Source organism: Panthera onca, chromosome B1, assembly GCF_046562875.1.
Source record: "Panthera onca isolate mPanOnc1 chromosome B1, mPanOnc1 haplotype 2, whole genome shotgun sequence".
Lineage (NCBI taxonomy): Eukaryota > Metazoa > Chordata > Mammalia > Carnivora > Felidae > Panthera > Panthera onca.
This window is the reverse complement of record NC_138342.1, coordinates 71,424,600-71,450,572: the sequence shown is the minus strand read 5'-3', so window position 1 is coordinate 71,450,572 and position 25,973 is coordinate 71,424,600. Positions and strand designations below refer to the sequence as shown.

The window sequence follows — 25,973 nt, the reverse complement described above, 5'->3', positions numbered from 1 at the left end:
TTCCTTACTTTTCCTTTTGCAATGATTGTTTCTTTTTATATCCTGTCATTAAAATGTGTTAAGTCATAGTTTAAAATGCCCATAACAAAACAAAGAGTGTGGATCAGTCTCCTGTCCATCACAATTTCCTTCTCCTTGCAGGCTACGACTTTCACTCTTGTTGATTATTTTCATATCTTCATCCTCATTTCTAAATAAAATGCTTAAGTTGCTATTCAATTAAAAATTTTCCCAACAAACAAAAGTCTAGGACCAGACAGCTTCACAGGCCAATTCTACCAAACATTTAAAGAACAGCTGGGGCACCTGGGTGGCTCAGTTGGTTGGGCGTCTGACTTCAGTTCAGGTCATGATCTCACATCTCATGGGTTTAAGCCCTGTGTCAGGCTCTGTGCTGACAGCTCAGAGCCTGGAGCCTGCTTCAGATTCTATGTCCCCTCGCCCTCTTCCCCTCCCCCACTCATGCTCTGTCTCTCTCTCAAAAATAAATAAACATTAAAAAAATTTTTTTAAATAAAAAAATAAAGAACAGTTAATAGCTGTTCTTCTCAAACTATTCTAAAAAATAGAAAAGAAGGAAGGAAAACTTCCAAATTCATTCTACAAAGCCAGCATTCCCTTAGAGCAAAAACAGATGAAGATACCAGAAAAAAGGCCAGTATCTCTGATGAACATAGGTGCAAAAATCCTCAACAAAATACTAGTACACGGAATACAATAATACATTAAAAAAAAATCACTCACCATTATCAAGTGGGATTTATTTCCAGGATGCAAAAGTGGTTCAATATTCACAAATCAACATGATATATCACATCAATAAAAGAAAGGATGAAAACCATATGATCATTTCAATAGATACAGAAAAAGTATTTGACAAAGTACAACATGCATTCATGATAAAAATCCTAAATGAAGGAGGTTTAGAGGGAGCATATCTCAACATAATAAAGGCCTTGTATGAAGAACCCACAACTGACATCATACTCAATGGGGAAAAACTGAGAGCTTTCCCCCTAAGATCAGGAACAAGACAATGATGTCTACTCTCACCACTTTTATTCAACACAGTACTGGAAGTCCTAGCCACAGCATTCAGACTATAAAAAGAAATAAAAGGCATCCAAATCGGTAAGGAAGAAGTAAAACTTTTACTATTTGCAGATGACGTGATACTATATATAGAAAACCAAAAAACTGCTAGAACTGATACATGAATTTAGTAAAGTCACAGGATACAAATCAATGTACAGAAATCTGTTGCATTTCTACACACTAATAATGAAACAGCAGAAAGAGAAGTAAAGAAAATAATTCCATTTACAACTGCACCAAAAATAAAAAAGTACCTAGGAACAAACATAACCAAAGAGGTGAAATACCTGTACTCTGAAAACTATAAAACATTGATGAGAGAAATTGAAGACAACACAAAGAAACAGAAAGACATTTCATGCTCATGGATTGGAAGAACAAATATTGTTAAACTGTCTATACTCTCCAAAGCAATCTACAGATTTAATGTAATCCTCATCAAAATACCAATAGCAGTTTCACAGAACTTGAAGAAACAGTCTAAAATCTGTATGGAACCACAAAAAGACCCTGAATAGCCAAAGCAATCTTGAAAAAGAAAAACAAAACTGGAGGTATCACAGTTCCGGACTACAAGTTATATTACAAAGCTGTAGTAATCGAAACATTACACGGTACTGGCACCAAAACAGACACATAGATCAATAGAATAAAATAGAAAACCCAGAAATAAACTCACAATTATATGGTCAATTAGTCTTAGACAAAGTAGAAAGAATGTCCAAAGGGAAAAAGACAGTCTCTTCAAATGGTGTTGGGAAAACTGGTCAGTTAGATGCAAAAGAATGAAACTGGACAACTTTCTTATACCATACACAAAAATAGACTCAAAATGGATTAATGACTTAAATGTGGGGGCATCTGGGTGGCTCAGCTGATTGAGTGTCCGACTCTTGGTTTCAACTCAGGTCATGATCTTGTGGTTCATGAGTTCGAGCCCCAAATCAGGCTCTGGGCTGACTGTGTGGAGCCTGCTTGGGATTCTCTCTCTCCCTCTTTCTGACCCTCCACTGCTCGATCTGTTTCTCTCTCAAAATAAATAAATAGGGGCGCCTGGGTGGCGCAGTCGGTTAAGCGTCCGACTTCAGCCAGGTCACGATCAAGCGGTCCGTGAGTTCGAGCCCCGCGTCAGGCTCTGAGCTGATGGCTCGGAGCCTGGAGCCTGTTTCCGATTCTGTGTCTCCCTCTCTTTCTGCCCCTCCCCCGTTCATGCTCTGTCTCTCTCTGTCCCAAAAATAAATTAAAAACGTTGAAAAAAAAATTAAAAAAAAAATAAATAAAATAAATAAATAAAAAGTTAAAAAAAAAAAAAAAGACCTAAATGTGAGACTCGAAACCATAAAAATCCTAGAAGACAGCATAGGCAGTAATGTCTCTGACACTAGCCATAGCATCATTTTTCTAGATATGTTTTCTGAGGCAAGAGAAATAAAAGAAAAAATAAACTACTGGGACTTTTTCAACATAAAAAAATTTCTGTACAGCCAAAGAAATAATCAACAAAATTAAAGACAACCTGCTGAATGGGAGAAGATATTTGCAAATGACATATCCAATAAAGGGTTAGTATCCAAAATATCTAAATAATTTACACAACTCAACACTCCCAAAACAAATAATCCGATTAAAAAATGGGCAGAAGACATGAACAGACATTTTTCCAAAGAAGACATCCAGATGGCCAACAGACACATGAAAAGATGCTCATCATCACTTGTCATCAGGGAAATACGAAACAAAACCACAATGAGATACCACCTCACACCTGTCAGAATGGCTAAAATAAAAAACACAAGACAGGCACCTGGTGGCTTAGTCGGTTAAGCATCCAACTCTTAATTTTGGCTTAGGTCATGATCTCATGGTCATGAGATCGAGCCTTGTGTTGGGCTCTGTGCCAGGCATGAAGCCTGCTTAAGATTCTCTCTCCCTCTCTCTGTCTCACCCCTATTTGCGCACTTTCCCTCTCTCTCAAGAATTAAACAAAACAACGTTGGTGAGGATGTGGGAAAAAATGAACCCTCAGGCATTGTTGGTAGGAATGCAAACTGGTGCAGCCACTGTGGAAAACAGTATGGAAGTTCCTCAAAAAATTAAAAATAGAACTACCTGCTATCTAATAATTGCACTACTGGATATTTACCCCCAAAATATGAAAACACTAATTCAAAGGGACACCTGCTATAATGGATATTATTGAGCCATAAAAAATAATGAAATCTTGCCATTTACAACAACATGGTTGGAGCTACAGAGTATTATGCTAAGAGAAATAAGTCAGTCAGAGAAAGATAAATACCATGATTGCACTCATATGTGGAATTTAGGAAACAAAACGAGCAAAAGGAAAAAAGAGAGAGAGAGAGAGACAAACCAAAAAACAGAATCTTAAGTATAGAGAACAAACTGATGGTTTCCAGAGGAGACGTGGGTGGGGAGATGGGTGACTAGTAAAGGAGATTAAGAATATACTTATCATGATGAGCACTGCGTAATGTATAGAATTGTTGAATCACTATCTTAGACACCTGGAACTAACAAAACATTGTATGTTAAGTATACTGGAATTAAAATAAAAAACAATAAAAAATTTAGGTATCTATGGACTTTCTACTATTGAAAATTTCACTCTTTTAGTACACACACCCAAATTTACATCTTTCCTGTCTACACATTGTGCCAGATGCCAAAGGTGTTTTGCCCCTTAGAGAAGTGCCCTCAAAGTTTGCCCATGATTATTTTCCTTCTTCACTTCCCATGATGAAGGTCTTATTTACTATACCTGTTTTCCCTCGTGATAGAAGTCTGGTCTTGTCTACTGGATTCCATGTCTTCCTTTTTTGAAGGATGTCTTGTCTACTGTACTTCATGTCTTCCTCTCCTAAGGGAGGTTCTTGTGTACTGGATTCCATGTCTTTCTCTTTTTTGGTTTATTCCCTCATTTTGGAGAAGCACATTCTTTCTGGTTTCCTATAAAGAATTCAGTGCAGGTATAATTTTTGAGACCTTTTGTGTATTAAAATATTCCTATTCTACTTTCATACTTAAATGATAATTTGGCTGGTCTGAAAATTCTATATTGGAAAATCTTTTCCTTCAAAATTTCATCATCTAGCTTTCATGGTTGTTGCTGAGAAGTCTGACTTCATTCTGACTCCTGTTTCTGTATGTGGGATCTTATCTGCTTGTCTTTTTCACCTTAATTCCCACCATATCCTCTGTTTTGGTTGGGCTGCCTTCAGCTGCAGTTGAAAATCAACTTGAAGTGGCTTAAAAAATAAAATTTATCTCATACAAGAAGTCCAAATGCAGAATGGCTCCAAGGAGAGTTAATTCATTGATAAATTGTTACCATTGACCCCAGACTTTTCCCTTCTCTTTTTTCCCTTAGGTTAGTTCTCCTTATGGTTCTAAGATGGCGAGAGCAATTCCAGGTTGTATCCAATATCCAGATGCACGAAAGTATAAAGGAGGAAAAGATAATCTCTTCATTGATATCTTTTCTAGGAATAAAGAAACCTTTCTCAGAAACACCCAGTTGATTTTACCTCATGTTTCATTGGTGAGAATATATATCACATGCCCAAGCCTAAATCAAAGATAAAGGGACTGGTACTACCTTGGTTGGTTTAATCAGGATTCACCTTTAAGAGCTTTGGAAGTAACTGGCACACAAGCACATGACCAAATGGAGGAGATTAGATACCTGAACAAAACTAGAGGTGCAACAGCAAGGAAGCAAGGAAATGGTTTTGGAAGGGAATCAACAGTGTGTGCTACACTCTTGGACATATTCTATTTCATTAATCCTGACTTGATTACAGTGTCCCCAATGCTCATATTATTAGGTTTCTGACTTTGCATTGGCTCCTGCTGTTCTAGTCACTGCAGGAAGTCGAAGAGTAGGATTGACTTCTGGAGTCTCCCTAGGAAGTCATTTATTTCTGTACATTTGGCTAGCATTAGATTAACCTTGTATCCTCTATAAGTAAAGTCAGAGTGTTGACACCGGTGCTCCCTTACCCACTGAGATGGGGTCCTGGCTGCAGGTTTGTACTGAAGCCTTCCTGATTTCCCATTACCACCAAGGCTAATTGGTCCAAGGAGGGAATACTGAATCAGATTCTCCCCCTATTTGGTATTAGGACTGAAAGAAAGGCAGTCTCCATTTGCTTCAAACTATCACTTCCAACTCAAGAGGGGCAGCTGCATTCCATCTTGTGCTTTGAGGAACAGAGAAATCAGTTTGCAGGGAGAAGGAGCAAATGCAGAAGAGAAAGCAGACAATGAGATGGAGTGGAGTGTTCCTGGCTTTCTACTTCTTTTTATTTTTTTAAAATTTTTTAACCTTTATTCATTTTTGAGAGGCAGAGAGAGAGAGAGGGCACAAGTGAGGGAGGAGCAGAGAGGGAGGGAGACAGAATCCTAAGCAGGCTCCAGACTCTGAGCTGTCAGCACAGAGCCTGACACGGGGCTTGAACCCACAAACCGTGAGATCATGACCTGAGCTGAAGTTGGACGCTTAACCAACCAAGTCACCTAGGAGACCCCCCTCATTAAAAAAAAAAAATTTTTTTTAACATGTATTTATTTTTGAGAGGCAGAGACAGAGCACAAGCGGTGGAGGGGCAGAGAGAGAGGGTTGGCTTTCTACTTCTTGATTTCAGCTCCTGTCTGAGGGCTGGCTGCATTCCTTGCCCTTGTGTCTTGTGAGATAAGCAAGTCTCCTCATTTTAAATCCTCCTATTTATTTAAACTAGTTCCCTGGAAGTTCTGCTATTTTTAACTACATCATCTTAATTTAAGGAGTTATGACCAATCCTTCTGAGTAGGGCTATGAAACCTGAGGGCTTGTGTCTCAGAGCCTCTTTTTCTTCCCCTTATCACCAGGTTTTATTTATTGTATACCTTGTGGGGAATCTGGTATGCTTGGGTAGGAAATCTGAGGTGTTGTATGCAAGAACAGGTAGAAGGGCGTGTGTCCAGTTTGTGCAGAGGCTAGTAAGATGTTTCACTTATTTTTTTTTTTAATTTTTTTTCAACGTTTTTTATTTATTTTTGGGACAGAGAGAGACAGAGCATGAACGGGGGAGGGGCAGAGAGAGAGGGAGACACAGAATCGGAAACAGGCTCCAGGCTCCAGGCTCTGAGCCATCAGCCCAGAGCCCGACGCGGGGCTCGAACTCACGGACCGCAAGATCGTGACCTGGCTGAAGTCGGACGCTTAACCGACTGCGCCACCCAGGCGCCCCAAGATGTTTCACTTCTTCTGTGTGATGTAAAGTAAGCATTGATAAATATTTGAACAGATAAGCATTATATACCTTGTAAACCTGAATCTGATAAAAAAAATAAATCTTAAAGTAATTGTTAATAGCTGTTGTGTCACACTGAGATAAAAACTCAGTGATCATCTGTAATTGTTGCACCTGTGGTCACTGTGTTGGGGTATCAGACTTACATTTATGAGCTGACTTCACTTTATGCAACCAGTTTGCTCTAAGTGGGACAATTCTAGTGCTGACACAGGACTTTGAGAAGTCCTGAGGAGTCTCAAACAGCTTGGGATTTCAATAAGCACTTTTGCTCAGAATCTTTGCATTGACTGTGTCACCTTTAAATTTTTTTATTTGAGAGAGAGAGAGAGAGAGAGAGAGAGAGAGAGAGAGAAAGTGTGAGTGGGGGTGGGGGGCAGAGGGAGAGAGAGAGAGCATGTTCCATGCTCAGCACGGAGCCCAGCATGGGGCTTGATCCCATGACCCTGGGATCATGACCTAAGCTGAAATCAAGAGCCAGATGCTCAACTGACTGAGCCACCAGGCATCCTGATTATGTCACCTCTAATCATGCATTGGCCTCCTGGTCAACTTTCATCACTTCTCAACCCAACTCCTTATATATATGGTGTTACTTTGGACAAATTAGAACTACAGTTCCCAGAATCCCCTTCCTTGTGTGATTTGCATTAGAGTTGGAAAAAAAAAAAAAAGAAGCTAGCATGTGATTTGGTAGGTAGTAGGGAAAGAGCAGCCATGCTCTGGAGGAAACACACAGAGAGGTTTGCCTATCTCAGTTGTGCCCACTCTCTACCACACTGGTGGCACATTCTGTATGTTCTTGCTCCCTCCTACCCCATACCAGACTCTTTTGTCAAGCGCAGGCCCTGTTGACCAGAAGTGACTCCAGCTGGGCTGTTCCACTCTGATAGCTGAAGCACCTGGATTCCCAGATGACTTTGCAAGCTTCCTGTTGCCCACCTCTGCCAGCACTAAAGGAAGGCTGGCCAGTGATTTTTCCCTGATCCTTCAACTTCTACTTTTCACTTGATTTCCTCACTTCTTCAATAATAGTAGGTAGTAACTGTATCTTGTTTGCTATCCCAGAAGTCATAGCTTCTAGCATATAATGAATCCTCAATAAACATCTACTAAATGATCTTTAGTTTACAGAAAGAAGGAAAGAAAGAAAGAAACTACTTGTCTCATTGAACTGGCCTAGATGCCAGATGGTGGAGATTCTCTTCACAATTTTGGCTAAGAGGAAAAGGTGCTTTCCAATCTCTGATTACTTACTTCTTAAAATAATTCCACAAGGCATATTCCTTTAAAAAAAAAAAAAAAGAGAGAGAAATGAAAGTAGCTTGCTTAAGATTCTGCAGCAAAAGAGGAAGTAAACCCAAATTAGAACTGGTAGTTATGCTTTCCCTAACTTACAACTGAAGTCTGCTTAGCAACTCATTAAGTTTTATCTTCCTTACCTTATCAAACCCACTTTTGTTCACCATCACCTCTCTGCCCCTTGCCTGTACATACATGTATGCTTATCCAAACACCACTAGAAAAAATTATGGAAGTCCTTGTTGAAAGTATGGCTCTCCAAAGGGAATACATTCAAGTCAACTTAATGGGTATTTATAGAGCATCTACATGTAAGAAAATTTGCACTGCAGGCCAAGTATAGATGAATAGAGGACCAATGTGTTGCAGTGTTCCTACTGCAGAGACTTTATAAAAATTCTTTGATGTGGAACCATTGTTGGTTATTACTTAATTCCTATTCTCAGTACCTTGTCTTTTTCTCATTCCTTTAGTTGAGTTCTTGGGGTTGTGGTTTCCTCATGAACATACATACACCCAAAGTAGCTTCATGAGATTCAGCAGAAGTAGGTCCTCTAGGCCACAGCCCATCTAAGAGAACATTTTGTTATTCCTTAGGTGGGTGGTTCTTAAAATTCAGGAGTAAGCCTTCACCTGGGAAGTCTCTTTAAAATGCAGAATCCCAGGGGTGCCTGGGTGGCTTGGTCGGTTAAGCATCCGACTTCAGCTCAGGTCATGATCTCACGGTCCGTGAGTTCGAGCCCCGCGTCGGGCTCTGTGCTGACAGCTCAGAGCCTGGAGCCTGTTTCAGATTCTGTGTCTCCTTCTCTCTCTGCCCCTCCCCTGTTCATGCTCTGTCTCTCTCTGTCTCAAAAATAAATAAACGTTAAAAAAATAAAAAATAAAATAAAATAAAATGCAGAATCCTGGACTTCCTTCTTCATCCTCCCCCAACCAACTCTGCCCCTGCAGATTAAAATTCAGGATATCTATGGACTTTGTATTTTTCACAAGACTCCAGGGACTCATCTGATGCAATGGTCTTTAGGCCAGTTTTGGAGAAATGTCCAAAAACACCTGAAAGAGAATCATTTGGGCACTTATTTTTTTTTTTTTTTTCCAACGTTTTTTATTTATTTTTGGGACAGAGAGAGACAGAGCATGAACGGGGGAGGGGCAGAGAGAGAGGGAGACACAGAATCGGAAACAGGCTCCAGGCTCCGAGCCATCAGCCCAGAGCCTGACGCGGGGCTCGAACTCACGGACCGCGAGATCGTGACCTGGCTGAAGTCGGACGCTTAACCGACTGCGCCACCCAGGCGCCCCTGGGCACTTATTTTTTAACAGCTGATTCTTGATCCCTCTGAATTAGAATTCTGGAGGCAGGACCTGGGAATATGCATTTTAAATTCATCTCCTACTTAAAAAACATTTTTTTTAATGTTTATTTTTGAAAGAGAGAGAAAGAGAGAGAGAGCAAGTGGGGGAGAGGCAGAGAGAGAGGGAGACACAGAATCTGAAGCTATCAGCACAGAGCCTGATGTAGGTTTGAACCGTTTGAACTGTTCGATTGTGACCTGAGCCAAAGTGAAATGCTCAACCGACTGAGCCACCCAAGCACTTGATTATTATGAATCCACAGACCCCTTTGAAAAGAATTAGTAGATTTCCTACTTTGAATTTGAAGCCCAGTTCAGACACAAAGTCTTCTGGAGAGAGAAACAGAAAAAAAAAAAAGGGAAAGCTTTGCTAATAAACATTGATTTTAGAATCACTCCTTCCTAACTGTTCAAATCCGTTCCCAGCTTATCGCTGTTCTGAGCCTTTTCTGGAAAACATCTGGGTTTGCAAGGTCAGGCAGCCTTCATACCCCTTGAGGTGGTAAGGACTCTTCTAATGGGCCCATCTGAGGGAGTCTTGGTTTGCAGACTAAATGTATAAAGGCCCATCAAACAGTAATGGGAACTGCAGAGGACTTGGGGGTATTGGGAACTGTCTTCCTGAACAATGGGGCCATGGTCATTCTGGGGCTAACTTCAGGTCACCTGTCTGCTTCTCTACGCCATCCCATCCCGACATTCCCAGCTACTGAGCCCCAAAGGTAAGTGCAGAGTGATAACTGCTGGGAGGGGCTGTGTGAAGCCAGAAAAGCCAATGTGTGAGAGCACTAGAGAGAGACAAATGTGGTACTTCAGAGGTGGCTCAATTAGTTAAGCCTCCAACTCTTGATTTTGGCTCAGGTCATGATCTCACTGTTCATGAGATCAAGCCCTTGTTAGGCTCCACCCTGACCGCAGGGAGCCTGCTTGGGATTCTCTCTCTGCCCCTTCCCCTGTGCTCTCTCTCTCACTCACAAATTAATAAACTTTAAAAATAACAATTAAAAAAAACAAAACAAAACATGATACTTTTGTCTCTTCCTGACTCTACACTCCCTTTTATCCTCATTCTTTCCTCCTTTTCCATCCGTCATCTTCCCTACAAACTGGACTGGTTAGTAAATCGAGAAGGCTTTCTTCAGCCACCCCTGCTGCCCCCACTTTGTGGAGGACTGTGTCTGGTAAGGCACTACTTTCTCTCACCAGCCTGCCATAACCAGCGCCAGCACTTGGTCAACTTTACTGTACAAGGACTGAAAGGCGACATTTGCTGGGCACCAGGCAAGTGCCAAGTGCCAAGGACTGACAATACTACCAGAAAAGTGCTTAGGGCAGTGGCTGGCTTGTTTAGTAAATTATAGGTATTACTCACCATTGTTTTGCTATTTATTTCTCAAAGTGACCCTGGAAAGTGGGTCGTGACTGCTGGTCTGCTCCTCTTTGCAGGTGAAAAAACTGAGGCCCAGAGGAAAGTAAGTGATGTGCTTCTGATCACATAGCTAGAGAGAGGTGGAACCGGAATTTTTACCCAATCTAGAGATGGCTCCAAAATCCATACTTTTTCAACTGCCATCATTAAGATCTCAGTCTGAGGTCTTACATTCAAAACAAATATAGGAAAACTTAAAAAAAAAAAAAAAAGCTGTTAGTTCTAGAGATATATACACATATTTAATTTTTTGTGAAATTAAAGTGACTTATAAATGAATTTTAAAAGTTACTTAGGGGTTGCCTGGGTGGCTCAGTCAGCTGAGTGTCCAACTCTGGATTTTGGTTCAGGTCATGATCTCACGTTTTGTGTGATTGAGCCTCGCACTGGGCTCTGCTGGCTGTGAGGAGCCTGCTTGGGTTCTCTCTCTCTCTCTCTCTCTCTCTCTCTTTCTCTCTCTCTCATGCTCTCTCTCTTAAACTTAAAAAAAAGTCACTCAGTGTTTACAGGGAAAGTGACAAAATTAAACAAGATTGGAAATCTGTTGATAAACAGCTAACATTGGGTGATGGGTAGATGGAGATTCAGTGTATGAATCTCTTTGCTTTTGTATAGATTTGAAATTTTCTTCATTGAAGAGTTAAAAACCGAAGTCACTTCACATCCATCCAAAATATGATGATTATGTACAGTAGCAGAATATCTACAGGTCCTTAATTCGTAGTTGATAAACTTCACATTTTGTGAGGATTGTTCTGTTTTTTTTTTTTTACATTTATTTATTTTTAAGAAACAGAGTGAGACAAAGTGTGAGCGGGGGAGGGGCAGAGAGAGAAGGAGACACAGAATCTGAAGCAGTCTCCAGGCTCTGAGCAAGTGGTCAGCACAGAGCCTGATGCGGGGCTCAAACCCACGAACTGTGAGATCATGACCTGAGCCGAAGTCGGACGCTCAACCGACTGAGCCACCCAGGCGCCCCGTGGATTGTGTGGTTTTTTGAAGATTTTGAATACTAAATTTTTGGTTTTTAAACTCTTAAAATAATGACAATTTATATTTGTTGTATAATAATTAGGGCAAGGCAACTAATGGTCATGACAGTCCTATGGTGAAAGTAGAATTATCTCCATCTTATAGATGAAAAACTGAGGCACTGAGGTAACTTCCTGGCTAGAGGGCTACTAGATGAAGTGGAAGGGGATTTTGAACTCAGGAAGTATGTCTCAGGTCCACACATATTATGTGGCTCGGCTTGAGGGCACCATCTTTTTTTTTTTTTTTTTTTTAAGTTTTTAAATGTTTATTTATTTTGGAGAGAGAGACAGAGACAGAGCAAAAGCAGGGGAGGGGTAGAGAGAGAGAGGGGGAGACAGAATCTGAAGCAGGCTCCAGGCTCTGAGCTGTCAGCACAGAGCCCAACGTGGGGCTCCAATCATGAACCATGAGATCATGACCTGAGCCAAAGTTGGATGCTCAACCGACTGAACCACCCAGGTGCCCTTGAGGGCACCATCTTTAAGAAAATATTCATCTTAAGTATCAGTTAGGAATGATTTTGACACAAATTACAGAAAACCATAGTAATTGTAGCTTAAGTGACTTAAGCAAAAAAAGAGCATTAATATTCTCACCTAATGAGATTGGAACAAGGCACTCCAGGTTCAATGCCACCACTCAGGCTGCCTCCATGGCTCTAGGTGCTTTCTGGCCTTATGCTTAGCCACCCCTGCCTGATGCCTTCCCATCATCACAATTAGCTTCTCACTGGCACAAGACAGTGGCCTCATACAACTTTTCGACACACCTGTAAGATAGGAAGAAAGGTCAGGGAAATGCTAGTGAATTCTTAAGTGTGTGTCTCTACTCAGCAGGAAGCAAAATATTTCCCAGGGGCTCCCAGTAGACTTCCCCTTATGTCTCATTGGCCAGAACTTTGTCCATGGCTCCACGTAATAAGAAGAACTGGGAAATTGAGTGTCTAGTAAAGAAGGATAAAATTACTGGCATTGACTTACATAAGTCATTCATGAGCCCAAGGACACATTAAATCACTGGGCAAGTTGGATTATTATTATTTAAAGATATGTAGATCTTTATTTAAAGTTTTTTAGGAACACAGGGGAGAGATTCATACCAAATAACACAGAAAAATTTCTTGAATAAACCTTTTAACATCTCTCTGTCCCAAAGTCCCATTTCATATATCACTGCCCTAACCTCATCCTGTCTCTCCAAATGAGTGAACACTTTTGAAATTCTCCTCACTATACCCTCTTTCCACTTCTTTTTCCTCCTAACTCATTTCCAGATCTTTCCTTCTATGTCTCCTTATCTCCTTCTTATGTAAGAGTAATCTAGCCTCTAGAAATTACCTACTGGAGTAACAAATTACTCCCAATTTAGTGTCTTAAAATAAACATGTTATGTCACAAATTCTGTGGGTCAGGAATTTGAGGGTAGCTTAGTTGGATGTTTCTAGCTCAGCATCTCGAATGAGGTTTCAGTCAAGATGTGTGCAAGGGCTGCAGTCATCTAAAAGCTCGACTGGGGCTAGAGGATCCCCTTCTGAGATGGCTCACTCATACAGCTGTTGACTTGCAGCCTAAGTTCTTCACTCCATGGCCTCTCCATAGGATGGCTCAACATGGTGGCTGGCTTCTCCCAAAGTGAGTGATCTGAGAGAGAGAGAACATGAAGGTAGCCATAGTGCCTTTTATTACAGAGTCTCTTCAGTCATATGTCATCATTTTTACGTTATTTTATGAGTTAGAAGAGGGTCACACTCAAGGGGAGGGGAATTAAGCTCTTCTTCTTGAAGGGAGGTATATCAGAGGATTTGTGGACATGTTTTTTAAACCATCACATCTATATATCATTTAACGTATCACACCTCAGTTTTTTTGAGAGGGGGAGAGGGACAAGGGTAAGAGGTAGAAAAGAATGGGAACAAAAGTGACTCTGGGGTGGCAGCTATATTTGTCTCCTCAGACTGCCATAACAGAATACCACAAACTGGGGGCTTAAACAACAGAAATTTATTTTCTCACAGCTCTGGAGGCTAGAAGTCCAGGATCAAGGTGCCAGCAGAGCTGGTTTCTGGTGAATCCTCTCTCCTCTCTTGCAGGTGGCCACTTTCTTGTTTCCTCATGTGGCCATTCCTCTGTGTGTATTCCTGGTGTCTCCTCCTCTTATAAGGATACCAGTCTTACTGGATCAAGACCTCACCCTAATGACCTCATTTAACCTTAATTATCTTCTTTTCTAATCAATTAATTTTACTTTTTTATTAAAAAAATTTTAATGTTTGGGGCGCCTGGGTGGCTCAGTCGGTTGAGTGTCCGACTTCGGCTCAGGTCATGATCTCACAGTTCGTGCGTTCGAGCCCCGCATCAGGTTCTGTGCTGACCGCTTGCTCAGAGCCTGGAGCCTGCTTCAGATTCTGTGTCTCCTACTCTCTCTGCCCCTCCCCCATTCACGCTTTGTCTCACTCTGTTTCTCGAAAATAAATGTAAAAAAAAAAAATTTTAATGTTTATCTTGAGAGAGAGAGAGAGCGCGCATGAGCTTGAACAGGGGAGGGGCAGACAGAGGGAGAGAAAGAATCCCAAGCAGGCTCCACACTGCCAGCACGGAGCCTGACTTAGGGCTTGAACCCACAAACTGTGAGATCATGACCTGAGCTGAAATCGAGAGTCAGACGCTTAACCGACTGAACCACCCAGGAGCCCCTGACCTTAATTATCTTCATAAAGGCCTCTTCTCTAAATACAGTCGCATTGGGAAGGGTGCAGTTTACAGCTCCAACATTTAAGTTTAGGGAGATGTAATTTGTTTTGTGACAGTAGCTATGTATGTCATGTTGCTGCTTTACACATTACTTCTATTAAGATCATATTTTAAAATAAAATGCCTTTATGGCTTTTGGGGACACTATGTTGTACTGTTGCTGTTGTTGTTGCTTTTAATATTTATTTATTTTGAGAGACAGGGGGTTGGGGGGAGGGACAGAGAGAGAGGAAGAGAGAGATAATCCCAAGCAGGCTCCACACCATCAGTGCAGAGCCTGATGTGGAGCTCGAACTCATGAATTGTGAGATCATGACCCAAGCCAAAATCAAGAGTTGGGTACTCAATGAACTGAGGCACCCAGGAACCCCTATGTTGTACCATTTAATATAATCATCAAAGTTATGACATTTTTATAAATAATATTTTTAAGCAATAACTTTCCCCATAGGAAAAAAATAAAAGTAATTCTTTTTAAATGTTTTTAAGTGTTTATTTATTTTGAGACAGAGGGAGAGAAAGAGAGAGCAGGAGAGGGGCAGAGAGAGAGGGAGAGAGAAAGACTCTCAAGCAGGCTCCACACTGTCAGTGCAGAGCCTGATGCAGGGTTCAAACCCACGAACTGTGAGATCATGACCTGAACTGAGATCAAGAGTCAGCCGCTTAATGGACTGAGCCACCCAGGCGTCCCCAAAATGAAAGTAATTCTTAAAGCTTCTCTTTGTTGTGAAAAATGGCTCATGCAGAAAGATGTATAAAACATAAATGTACAATTTACCAAGTTGTGAGAAAGTAATCATGCCTTTAACTGCTAACCAGGTTAGGAAATAGAGCCCCACTTGCAAGTCTGAAGGCCCTGCATACACTTTCCAATTAGTAATAATTGCACCTCGGATAAACCTCATTGGCTATGATACTGCCACTGCGCAAGGCTCATGTACTTTCCAAATTATAACTTTCCATCTCCCTCCAAAGGTAACTATAGTCTCATCTTGCATGATATTCACCTTGCCATTCTTTATTTTTTACTACCTACATATGCATTCCCTTGAGTGTTCAAGGCCCTAAGGATACAGAAGTGAAAGAAACAAACTCTCTACCCTTATGGAGTTCACAGCTAACAATAAACATTGATCATATAATTAACAATAAACATAATGAATAAACTGTGTAGTATGTTAGAAGGTGATAAATGCAAAAAAAAGCAGAGCTGGAGTTTACTTGGCTCTATAAGCATGTAATGATTTCAACATTGGAAGGGAGATAAAAAGGGAGATAAAACTGAAAGTAGGGAGGGAAGAAAGTAAATGAAAGGAGGGTGGAAAAGAATAAAGAGGGAGAAAGGAGGAGGAAACAACAGGAAGAAGAATGTTGGTGGGAAAGCAAACAGAACAGATGGTAAGAAGAGGGAAGAAAGGGAAAATAAGAGGTAGAGAAGGAAAAGTGGGAGGTTAAAAGATTTTTTCTCACCTGGAGGGTTGCTGAAAAGACCCTGAGCTGAAACCCCTTTATTTACATTTTGGTAAAAAGAAGTACTAAATTCTTAATTAGAGAGCAGTTTCCTACATTGAAACTTTTTGTTTACTACAAATTTGTTTTATGCAAGCTGAAATTAGCTTGCACGAAAGTATTCCTTAATACTTATACAAAATTTAGGCAGCTGTTTTAGAAATGGATGTTTTTGAGCCCATAGCAGATGACTGGGCTGAGCAGAGGCTATGCAACATGCCTGGAATTTGTAAGAATTGCCAGCTGTTAATAAAGTAGTTTTCTTTTTTAAATATTTAATTAATTAAATTAATTAATTAATTCATTCATTCATTTAGAGAGTGTGAGCAGGGAAGGAGCAGAGAGAGAGAGGGAGAGAGAAAATTCCAAGCAGACTTTGTGCTGTCAGTGCAGAGCCTGATAAGGGGCTTGAACCCATAAACCCAACTGTGAGATCATGGCCTGAGCCAAAATCAAGTTGGATGCTCAACCAACTGAGTCACCCAGGTGCCCTAATAAAGTAGTTTTCTTTAAAGAAAAAAAAAAAGGAGTGGGGTGGCTGGGTGGCTCAGTTTGTTAAGCATCTGACTTTGGCTCAGGTCATGATCTCATGGTTCATGAGTTCGAGCCCTGAATTGGTCTCTGTGCTGACAGCTTGGAGCCTGAAGCCTGCTTCAGATTCTGTCTCCCATTCTCTCTGCTCCTCCCCCACTTGCTCTCTGTCTCTCTCTCTCAAAAATAAACACTACAAAAATTTTTTTTAATTAAAAAAAGTAGAGCAGGGTAAGGGGATTGGCAGCACAGGGGTGAGGGGTAGTGGTTTTGACTAGAGTGTCAGGGAAAGCCTCACTAAGCAAATGCATGACGGAGGTGAGTTATCCATGTCTGGAGGAAGACTATTCCAGGTAGAAGGAACAGCTACACCTACCACCTACAGTGGTGTATTTGGTTTCATAGAGCTGCTCTAACAAAGTACCACAAACTGAGTGGCTTACAACAGAAATTTATTCTCTTATACTTTGCAGGGCCAGAAGTCTGAAATCAAAGTGTCAGCAGGGTTGGGTCCTTTTTGGAGGCTCTGAGGGAGAATCTGTTCCTTGTCTCTTTTGGCTTCTAATCCTTACTGGCAACCCTTGGCATTCCTTTTTCTGTAAGGACACAGTGATTGGATTTAGGCCCAATCCAGTAGGACCTCATCATAACTTGATTACATCTGCAAAGACCCTTTTCCAAATGAGGTCACTTTCATGGGTACTGAGAGTTAAGACTTCAACATTTCTTTTTGGTGGACTCGGTTCAACCCATGACATGTGGGAATACGCCTTCCAGGCTTGGGAAACAGCAACCAAGCCAGGGAGGCTAGAGATGCTTAGATGCATTTGAGATTCTGCTTACCTTTGGGATAAAGAGGAGTTTGTTCTAGCATTGTGTTATCTCCGCTGTTTGTTTCTCAAATATATAGTATATAGGGGACAAACCTTAAAAATTGAAAGCATATTAGATCACAATGCCTACTACAGCCACAGGGGGTGTCCTTTGATTTATTGTTGGTACCCTGAAGGTAGAACTGGAAGATGAGAAACAAGATTTGGTGACTGTAGTTAAGAATATAGTATTGTACACTTGAAATTTGCCTGGGGTGGGGGGTGGGGTGGAGGCAGTGCCTAGGTGGCTCAGTTGGTTAAGCATCTGACTCTTGATTTCAGCTCAGGTCACTGTTCATGAGTTTGAGTCCTGTGTTAGGCTCTGCGCTGACAGCATGGAGCTTGCTTGGGTGGGATTCTCTCTCCCTCTCTCTGCCCCTCTCCTGCTCACTCTCTCCCTATCAAAATAAATAATAAACATAAAAAAAAAGAAATTTGCTGGGAGTAGATCTTAAGCATTCTTAACACACACACACAGAGCTAACTATGCTAACTATTAACTATGTGGGGTGGTGATGTGTTGATTATCTTGATCTTGGTAATCACCGTATAATGTATATTCCTATCAAATCATTACATTATATTTGCCAATTATCCTACAATAAAATTAAAAAAGAATTTAACTTGGAAAATCAAGAAGATGGAAAAGAATTAAGGAGTAAATTTCACAGACAGGTTTATCATTAAGAAGTCAGTGCTTGAGAAAGTCCAAGAAGTTCTACACTTTGAAATAATTCCTTTTTCTTCAGTCCTGAATTTAGGTAGATTGTTATTTACTGCCTTTAGGGGTTTATATGCATTTCAATTTTAGGTTTTGGCTTAAAAAGGGAAACTTAATTCTTTCAAGACAGCTTTCACAAGTGACAGAGTGGTGATCCTTTCTTTTTCTGTATTTCTGAGAATGTACACTTTTCATAATTGACTTAACTCTACATGGGAAAAGAGAGCTGTTCTTTATTTTTTTAATTGAACAATGATTGACATAAAATATTGTATTAGTTTCAGGTGTACAACAGTGATTCAATATTTATATATGCCAAGAAATGGTTATCACAATATGTCTACTATATGTTACCATATAGATATTACAATATCATTGACTATATTCCCTAATCTGTACTTTTCATTCCCACAACTTATTTATTTTATAACTAGAACATCATACCTCTTACTCTCCTTCATTTATTTCATTCATACCCCCTATTCTCCTCTCTGGCAAACAACAATTTATTCTCTATATCTGTGTCTGTTTCTCTTTTATTTTGCTTATCTGTTTGCTTTATATTTTAGATTGCACATGTAAGTGAAATCATATGGCATTTATCTTTGTATGAGTTATTTCCTTTAGCAGAGTACCCTTTAGGTCCATCCATATTGTTGCAATTGGCAAGATTTCACTCTTTTTTATGACTAGGTAATATTCCATTGTATATGTATATATATATGGTGTGTGTGTGTGTGTATATATATATATATATATGGTATTGTATATGTATATATATGGTATACATATATATGTATATATATGGTATATGTATATATATATGGTATTGTATATGTATATATATGTATGTATATATATGTATATACATGTGTAAACATATATATATATATATATATATACATATATATATATACACACCCCACATCCCCTTAAAAATTGTTTTTTCTTTAAAATTTTTTATTTATACCACATCCTCTTTATCCATTCATCTATTAATGGACACTTAGGTTGTTCTGTATGTTGGATATTGTAAGTAATGCTGCAATAAACATAGCAGTTCATATGTCTTTTTGAATTAGTGTTTTCATTTTCTTTGGCTAAATATCCAGAAGTGGAATTGCTGGATCATATGGTAGTTCTATTTTTAATTTTTTGAAAAACCTCCACACTTTTCCACAGTGGCTGTACCAATTTGCATTCCCACCAAGGAGTTCCCTTTTCTCCACTTTGTTGCCAACATTTGTTATTTCTTGTCATCCCCCCCCCCCCGTCTTTTTGATACTAGCCATTCTGACAGGTGTAAGGTGATATCTCATTGAGATTTTGATTTGCATTTCCCTGATGATGAGTGATGCTGAACATCTTTTAGTGTGTCTGTCTGTTAGCCATCTGGATGTCTTCTTTGGAAAAGTGACAGGGCCTCTATTCATTTTCTTTCTTTCTTTCTCTCTTCTTCTTCTTCTTTTTTTTTTTTTTTTTTTTGAGAGAGAGAGAGAGGGAGAGAGAGAGCACAATGAGCAAGGGGCAGAGAAAGAGGGAGAAGCAGGGCTCACCCAAAGCAGGGCTCAAGCTCACCTGAGGTGGGACCCAAACTCATGAATTGTGAGATCATGACTTGAGCTGAAGTCAGATGCTTTAACTGACTGAGCCACCCAGGCACCCAGCTCTGTTCATTTTTTAATTGGATTGTTTTTCTGATATTGAGTTATATGAGTTCTTTATATATTTTGAATGTTAACCCCTTATGGGATACACATAATTTACAAATATCTTCTCCCATTCAGCAGATCGCCTTTTTGTTTTGTTGATGGTTTCCTTTGCTGTGCAAAAGTTTTTTAGTTTGATGTAGTCCCAATAGTTTAGTTTTGCTTTTGCTGTCTTTGCCTTGAGAGACAGATCCAAAAAAAAATTGCCAAAAGCAATGTCATAGAGCTTACCTCCTCTGTTTTCTTCTAGGAATTTTATGGTTTCCGGTCTTACATTTAAGTCTTACACCCATTTTGAGTTTATTTTTGTATATGGTGTTAAAAAAGCAGTCCAGTTTCATTCATTTGCATATAGTTGTTAAAAACTCTCTAAGCTTTTCTTACACATGGCAGGGGTGAGGGACAAATTTCAGACTACGGGGGCTAATCACAGAGCTTTGCATACAGAAAATGCTCAATAGATATGTGTTAAATTGCCTTGAATCTAATTGAATTAAAGCTTAAGATGAGCTATGAATGAACCACTGAGATAAATAAAATTAAAAAGATTATATAGATATTATAAGCCTGGGATATAAATCTTCAAAAAAAAAAAAGAAATTTTAGGACAAGATTTCTATCCAATATGAACTTTAATGAATTCTTTTTTTACTTATTTATTTTTTTAAGTAATCTGCATGCCCAACATGGGGTTTGAACTCATGACCCCAAGATCAAGAGTCACAAGCTCTACCTATTGAACCAACCAGGGGCACAGTTGGTTAAGTGCTCGACTCTTGATTATGGCTCAGGTCATAATCTCATGGTTTGTGAGATTGAGCCCTATGTTGGGCTCTGCGGTGGCAGTGCAGAGCCTGCTTGGGATTCTCTCTCTGCCTTTCTCTCTGCCACTCCAATACTTGTGGTCTCTCTCTCTCTCTTTCAAAATAAAAATAAATCTTAAAAAAATATTGTGGGGTGCTATAGATTAGGTTTCATAAATGGTACAAAGGTTTAGAAGCTTCATATTTGTAAAAGATCTCCAGCCTAGTTTATTTTTTATTCCTAGTTAGACCTTTTCTATCAAAGCATGCCACCTCTCCATCTGGTCTGTGTCTCCTCAGGAAAAGAGCTCAACTGCTATGACTTATTATATATTTCAAAAGTTGATAAAATGTGACTCATTTTAACAAATATTTAATGAATGACTGGAGACCTCATCTTCTTTTTTCTTTCTTCTTCTTTTTTGATGTCTAATCTTATTTATTTGTTACTCGTAGATAATCTCATATTTGACTGGACTCAGAAGTAGAAGCTCTCAGAGAAGACAGCCTCTGTCTCTTGACGATCTGTTCCTGGCATTTTCCTTTGGCCTCCTTCATTCTCTTGGCCAAAAGTTTATCATATTTTGCAGCCTCTTGCTTATTTTTCATAGTACACTGTTTCTTTGAAGCAATACGCTATCGTTTGTGTTGGAGGACACATGGAATAACAAGATGTTGTGCCCTGGGTGCTCTGGTTCTTGGTTTCTTACCTTCTTTTAGGGTCTTTCTCACAACATATGAGTGGCCATCATCTTCTTTAGAGAGACTGAAAAGTTTGTGGATTCTGCTAGCTCTTTTGGGCCCCAGGTGACGAGGCACACTAATACTAGTGAGTCCAGGAGTATCCTTCTCCCCTTTTTTCACAATAACCAAGTTGAGAACACTGAGATTGGCATCCACAATGCAACCCCGATCAAATTTGCACTTTCTTTCCCCAGTCTTCCTTTGTCGGTAGTAGGAATGCCCCTTACTCAGCAGCAGGCGGACACAGCCATGGGTCAAGATGCCCTGCTTCATGGGGAAGCCCTGTGTGTCATTGCCACCACTGGTTCGGACCATGTAACCCTTCCACTCTTCACCAAGAGCATCAGCAGCTTCTGTGGACATTCCCTTTGAAGTTTGCATTTATTATCCATGTCAATGAGTTTCTGGCAGCCAGTAGCTGGGAAAGAGATGTTCGGCTTCATCCTGAAGCAGCCTACCGCCTCTGAGGCACCACAAAAAGAACCTCTTCTTAATTTCCTAATTGCTCCTACTTTCCTAATTATTCTTAAAGTGACTTATTGTAAGTTAGCATGGTTGAAACTAGTACTTTACAGGGTGACGTTGTAACACTCCAAAGCCCTCATATATTAAGATGTGTAAAGAAACACCTTTCTTCCTATTCTTACAACTAATGCTTTACGCTTGCACAGTGGAGGAATTCAAATGTAGTTGTCACGGGATAGCTACCCTGATATGTACTGCTCCGTGACAGATGCAGGTTCACAGTGCCTGCCTGAGAGGAAGCCAGGGATCCCTACTGCTCCAGAGTTTGTCCTGGGGAGAATCCTAGGTTGTAAATCACATACTATAGTCTTGGATTAGGGTAATACATTCTTACCTGCTTTGCCTCCTAAACAACAGGAGTTCATCAACTGAGCACCTAGGAAATTTTAACTTATACCTCTAAAGAGGGCAGAGGAGTCTGGACTCTAGCTGTGGCTATTATTTTCTGTTCTGGTCAGGCACTAATGTGTTTAAGGTACAGAAGCCTACTCTGTCAAATAAAATGGGTCGGTAGTCAATGTTATGGTAAGGATGCAATGGAAATTTCATGGACTGAGGAATATATAGTTAACTCAGAGAACTCAGAGAAGGTAGGTCAGGAGTGAAACTGACCTGGGTTAAATTAGGTTCTGTAATTTACTAGTTGTGTAATTGTAAGCAAGTCATTTAGTAGCCCTATAAACCTTTTTTTTCCTTAACTGTTCTAGGGAAACTATTACCCTTTTCTCCACTAAACTGCGAGGCTCAGATGACATGGAGAAGAATGACTGCTGGCATGGAGTAGGTGTCCAAGAATATTCTGTTAATATATATATGATGAGAAATTAACAGAGTATTTAAACAGGGAAGTACAAAAATATTTACAAGTATACACCTTAAAAAATTGTCTTAATTACAATCCGGGGAGAATGTACAGTATGATAGAAAGAAAAATATCAGAATTGCATAGTCTTGAGTCCTGTGACCTTGGAAAAGTTATTCACATGTGAGGTACCTCAGTTTTTACTTCCCTAATATCCCTAAACTCACACCACTAAATTGATAATAGCATCTCTTCTTGTGATGATTAAATGAATCAATGTATATGAAGTACCTTGAACAGTGCCCAAAGTGTAGTAAACATCACACTAGTATTGTTTTTTTGTTACCTGTTATTATTATCAGGTCTCTTTGTATTCATCTTCGTGCCTTAGTTTTAACGGTAGGTGGCAGCAATGCTCTCTTAACCAATTCAAATGAAACCTGCCAACTTTCTGGAATAGAGATCAGTGAAGGCTTACCCAATAGGAAGATGTGTGCAGGGCAGTGGAAAAGCAGTGGGAGAGAGATCATAGAGAAAAGAAAGGAAAGGAGGAGAAGGACAGGAGAGAGAGAGAGTAGGCAGGCGGGAGACAGAAATGTTTATGGGAGTCAGTAATGTTTAGAGGTGATTTGATATTTCAAAAGAAAATACTAAAATTGTCATTATGGGGGTAGGGTGATTTAGTGTTATTTTTGTTTTTAAATATACGTGGGAGAGGTGCCTGGGTGGCTCAGTTGGTTTAGTGTATGGCTCTTGATTTCGGCTCAGGTCATGATCTCATAGTTCATGAGATGGAACCCTGCACTGGACTCTGCACTGACAGTGGGGAGTGTACTTGGGATTCTCTCTTTCCCTCTCTCCCTGATACCTTCCCCACACCCACTCTCTCTCTCAAAATAAATAAATGAAATAAAAAAAAAATAGAGACATGGGAGACTGGTACTTACCATATTTTCTGTGTTGACAGTTTCTAAACCTTTCAACTGGTCCTAGATGAGATTTAGCAAAATCAGCTGCCCAGAAAGAATCTGTAAAAGCATAATGTTTTATTGTTCATTTATTTTTTATTTTTATTTTTTATTTTAGAGAGAGAGAGAGCATGAGCAAGGGAGAGTAGGAGAGAGAGAGAGAGAGAGAGAGAGAGAGAGAGAGAGAAACCCAAGAAGGGACTTGCTCAGCACAGAGCCAATAGTGGGGCTTGATCCCACAACCCTGGGATCACAACCTGATCCCAAACCAAGAGCTGGATGTTCAACCAACTTAGCCACCAGGTGCCCCTTTACTGCTCATTTTTTTATCAAACTATTAATCTCAACTAGAAAAATATGGCTATATTCCTCTGTGTAAAATATTCCTTCTACAATAAGACACTTAGTGTTATATTAGGTATCTGTTGCTCTGTAACAAATACTCCAAAGTTTGATGGCTTAAAATGATAAGCATTTATTATCTTATATTTTCTGAGGGCCAGGAATCCTGGACTGGCTAGCTAGATGGTTCTGACCCAGGGTCTCCCGTGAAGTTTCAGTGAAGACATCAGTTGAGGCTGCAGTCATCTGAAGGCTTGATGGAGCTTTGGAGGATGTGCTTCCAAGCTGGCTCACTCACATGGTTGGTGGAATGAGGCCTCAGAACCTCACCAGTTGTTGGCTAGAGGCCTTGATTCCTTTGCATGTGACTTTCTCCACAAGGTGGCTTGAGTGTTCCCTAACATGGTTCTGATCTCTTCTAGGGTTAGTGATCTAAGAGAGACCACAGAGGTCTTTTGTGACCTGGGCTCAGAAGTCATATTCTGGGTGCACCTGGTGGCTCAGTTGGTTAAGCATCCGACTTGGGCTCAGGTCATGATCTCACAACTTGTGGGTTCGAGCCCTGTACCGGGCTCTGTGCTGACATCTCAGAGCCTGGAGCCGGCTTCGGATTCTCTGTCTCCCTCTCTCTCTCTGCCCCTTCATCGCTTGCGCGCTCTCTCTCTCTCAAAAATAAATAAACATTAAAAAAAATTTAAATAAAAATGTCATATTCTGTAACTTCCACCGTATTTGTTCAAAGTAAATCACTTAGAAAATAACTAAACATAATTCTCAGGAATGATGAAGGAAATGAAGTTCCCACATGGAGAAATCACAGGCTGTCTAGCCTTTTTCAGTGGGGCCCTGGAAACATCTCTCTGGATTATTGATTTCTTCTATTAAAAAGAGAACAGGCCATAGCTCCACGTGTCACTTCAACTCTAAAGTGGCCTATTTCTGCTCCATCTAAATGTGATTTCAGTTAACAACTTGGTCTCCACTTTTTTCATCTCTAAAATGAAATGTTAGTGGCTTTCGAACTTTTTAGACCCACTGTGAGAACTACAGTTTACACTGAAACTGCATACACACAAAAGCATGAGAAAGAGTACATATGGATAACAAAAATATAAGTTCCACGAAACAATACCTAGACTTACTTGCATGATGTACTCTCACTCCCCACACTCCACCCCATTCTATGTTAATTCATTTGAAAAAATCCAGGTCAAAATCTACTACATTCATGGATTCACCATTCTTCGTGTTAAATACTAACACTCACTCTCACCCATTGGGGCTCCTTTCCCAGAAATGTTAAAGAGCAAAGGAGTCCTCGCCTTCCAGTTTCAGGAAGGCAAAAAGCTGGTTCAAGCCTACCACTATTCTAATTAGGCAGGAGCTAGTAACAGAGGTAGCCTGTCCGGGTACTGTTGGGCCTGTAACTCGAGAGCTATGTCACCTCTCTTAGTTCATTCTTCCTCTCTACAATTGGAGTAAGTATCCCTTGCTTATGTCATAAAGTGTTACTAGGCTCAAAATTAGACAATTAGGCACTTACCATGTGGCAGGGAATTTACAGACAGATCTTTAATCCTCACAACGACCTTGCAAGTCCTAGAGTATTATATTTGCTTTATAGAGGGAGAAATTGAGGATTAGAGAATTTGCATAGGCAAGACCTTAAAGTTGTCAACTGGCAGAACTAGAATTCCAAACCAGTTCTGACTCCAAGACCCTCCTGCAAAATGGACAGGTAAGCCATTTTCATTTGATGTTGAAGTGATGACCATTGGCATATTAAAATATAGATTCTTCCTGAATCACCACAGTGTAATGACTTCAAAAACTGGTCCATCAGGCCACTTTTTCCATTCTGTCTTGTCCTTACCACGACGAACACATAACACCACATTTGGGCTTGGGGCTTTAGCGTTTATAGCTGCCTTGACCCACTAGGGCGCGCGAACTCTAACAATAGCGCTTCCGCTCCTCAGGCGTCACCAGTGAGCATCGCTCAAAGAGAACAAGTCAAAGCTGAGCACGTTTCTTTAAATTGTGCCCCCAAATGGGCCCCAAAACGAAATTCCCAGGTCACTGCAACACAACCTCCTGACATTTAAATGTCGTTTTCAGAGAAAGACCTCGCTTACAACTCCTTTGCTAAGTTTTGTTCCGTCA

At 40.2% G+C, this 25,973-nt stretch overlaps 1 long non-coding RNA gene and 2 pseudogenes across 2 annotated transcripts in view; all 3 read right to left on the bottom strand.

The window, feature by feature from the left end:
• The window catches only part of LOC132693055 (uncharacterized), a 62,157-nt gene extending 36,717 nt beyond the window's left edge, over positions 1-25,440 (bottom strand). The window contains exons 1-7 of one of the 2 annotated variants that reach the window (XR_013555215.2): positions 25,354-25,440; positions 23,448-23,528; positions 13,079-13,174; positions 12,131-12,303; positions 10,443-10,692; positions 8,162-8,282; positions 3,878-4,065 (exon numbers count right to left, since the gene is read on the bottom strand). This is a non-coding gene — a long non-coding RNA (uncharacterized LOC132693055). The remainder of the gene's footprint in view (positions 1-3,877; positions 4,066-8,161; positions 8,283-10,442; positions 10,693-12,130; positions 12,304-13,078; positions 13,175-23,447; positions 23,529-25,353) is intronic. The other variant, XR_013555216.2, reaches the window with a different exon arrangement.
• Positions 15,142-15,218, bottom strand: LOC132693379 (U4 spliceosomal RNA; annotated as a pseudogene).
• Positions 20,792-21,616, bottom strand: LOC132692869 (small ribosomal subunit protein eS6 pseudogene; annotated as a pseudogene).
• Positions 25,441-25,973: the final 533 nt, after the last annotated feature.